Source organism: Penaeus chinensis, chromosome 16, assembly GCF_019202785.1.
Source record: "Penaeus chinensis breed Huanghai No. 1 chromosome 16, ASM1920278v2, whole genome shotgun sequence".
Lineage (NCBI taxonomy): Eukaryota > Metazoa > Arthropoda > Malacostraca > Decapoda > Penaeidae > Penaeus > Penaeus chinensis.
Window position 1 is genome coordinate 23743351 of NC_061834.1, and position 2500 is coordinate 23745850.

Here is a 2500-nt window from a genome sequence, read left to right on the forward strand (position 1 = left end):
AACAAAGGAGAGATTCAAAGAAGACTATTTTCGAAATGTGCTGTGTGCAACAAATAATTTTATTTGTGTTATTTTACTATATGGTTGTGAATAGGAAAATGTGAAAACCTTCTAGTTAAATGATTCAGTTGTGTATGTGTCTTTTATATTTAGAATGTTAAAGAAAATTCATATCAAAATATTAAATAGCATCATAGCTATTTCTCCAACCTTTGCTTTAACCATTAGCAGGTGATGTGTATCATGTCATGGTGAGTAACCAGCGGCAACCGATGACATCATATCATGCCATGATTGTGACCCGATTGCAGGGATGAAGTCTCGCAAGCCCTACCATGAGCTGGAAATCCCCCGAGAAAAGAAAAGAAAAGAAAAATCCCACTTGTAATGAAATTGGACATGTTTACATGGAATGCAAAGCAGAAACATGAGCTTTTGTTACTGTGTTTCCTGGCTAGTAAGACATATTTCCCTAAAAGGATACAGAAAATTGTCATTATTTGATACATGAAGTTGTGATCTCTCATTATTGACTGTTCATGGTAGGTGAATGTCTGCCTCTTAAGCCTAATTACAGTAGACAAAATGGTTTTGTTTACATTTCTGATCAAATCTCAATTTTCCAATTATAGTGTAAACGACAAACTAAAAACAGAATGATATTAATACTAAGCTGAGTTAGAAGTGATATTTTTGACCATTTTTATATGTATGCTGGAGCATTCCTGAGCATGTAATAATGTAAATGTCTTAACTTTTTAGCAGCCTTGTAGCATAATATTTATCACATGTTTGCTGCTACTCAATGATCTCATGTCTGAATGATTTTACACTTTTCCCTCTGCTATGAAAAATATTTATTTGTTTGTGTTTTTTCATTGTTATCATAATTATCTTGTTTGTTTATTTAATCCTTTTTCTTTTTCTTTTTTTTTAATCTTGAATGATGTGCACATAGTTGAGTAACAAAATTGAGAAAATCCAAGTCTCATAAGTTTAAATTTAAGATAAAGATATTATAAGCAAATATTTCCAAAGGCTATACAGCTCTGAAATGCAAAAGGTTTAGCATGTCATACATATGACATGCTGTAATGTATTAAATTATCAATCTCAGTTGACCATTTTAGTGGTGTTCTAATTTAAGAATCTAGAGAACTATTGAAAAGTATTTAAATTATTTGATATAGTACGTGAGAAAAGATTCTTCAAGCAAGAAGGATTTGGGTATTTTTAGTTAGAGAGGAGTTTCATACTATTACAGTAATATAAATTTATTTAAGAAAATATGGTATCAAAGTGCTTACAGGTTTGATTTATTGCACATTTTTTGAAGTAAGCCATGGAGAAAAAATTATAGAATCAATTGTGTTGGTAGCAGAGAGGCCTTAGTGGACATTTTATTTTATACATGTAAAGGCCTATTTTCTTCTGTTATTACAGTAATCAGATGGACAATCCAGTGCAGTACATGTAATTATTTTATGCTGAATTATTTAATTCACATATGTGCTCATTATTTATCTCAGTAAAATGTTGAATGCAGGTCAATAATATACTGATGCAGTATTTCTCAACTGGTTTTTTTTTTTTTGTTTTGTTTTTTTTTGTCTAGTGAGCAAAGTAATTTTTTATTGTGTGTGCACAGAAGTTAATAAGTGATTAAAAGCTAGGGTTGAGAAATATTGGGCTGTAATAAATTCTTGATCTTAATTTTCTCATAAAACTGTAAGTCTGTTAACTTACAAAAAATAAATGATAATATTGATGGTATATAAGCAAAGCTTCATGATGTTTGCTATTTATGGAAAAATGAAATACAAATTAGTTCTCAGATATGACTTTTCTATTTAATGACTGGTGTACTAGAATTGTTTTCTATATTGCAGGTACCATGCAAGATAATGTCCTGTGTCAGATCACCAAATACCTTCATGGCATCTACTGTCCATTAAAGCAGTGAAACACATGACAGTTGTACATTAATTGTGCATTCTTTATGAGCTTTTAGGAAGGTAGATAACTGGACTCCTGCATACAGTATTACTTGATATTAAGAACACAAACTTGCAACCTGAATGTGCTTTAGGTATTTTCCTTCACAAATATGGAATGCTGAGAATATCAGCTAATTAAGTGTAGATGTGCTTTGACATCTGTGATCACTTTTTTTAAATGATTTCATCAGTGTATTTTATTGCAGTGTTGTACAATGAGGGACAGATATTTTAGCGGTGGTCATGGAAGTTGGTACAAATGGAATATATGAAACCATTTTTTTGTTTGTTTTGTAAATATTATATTCATTACTTTTGTTGGGGAAAAAAATTAAAAAACAAGAGAGTAATAGTTTTGTAACATAAAAATAGTTAATATTTGCTTCTCTTAATAGAGAGCATTTGGTTTCCTGTATTTATTTTCATACCTCACATGTATTAAAGTATATTTGAAGTTTGTGAATACTTAATTTTTTTGTGTACAACATTTTTGTTGTTTTAAG

General features: G+C 30.1%; 1 protein-coding gene across 1 annotated transcript in view; it reads left to right on the forward strand.

Annotated features, from left to right (window-relative positions):
• LOC125033204 (E3 ubiquitin-protein ligase TRIM33-like) overlaps positions 1-2500 on the forward strand; it is a 44161-nt gene that overhangs the window by 41148 nt on the left and 513 nt on the right. The window contains exon 17 of the mRNA XM_047624583.1: positions 1890-2500. This exon is cut by the window's right edge and continues 513 nt beyond it. The gene's annotated coding sequence lies outside the window, so the exon portion shown is untranslated. The remainder of the gene's footprint in view (positions 1-1889) is intronic.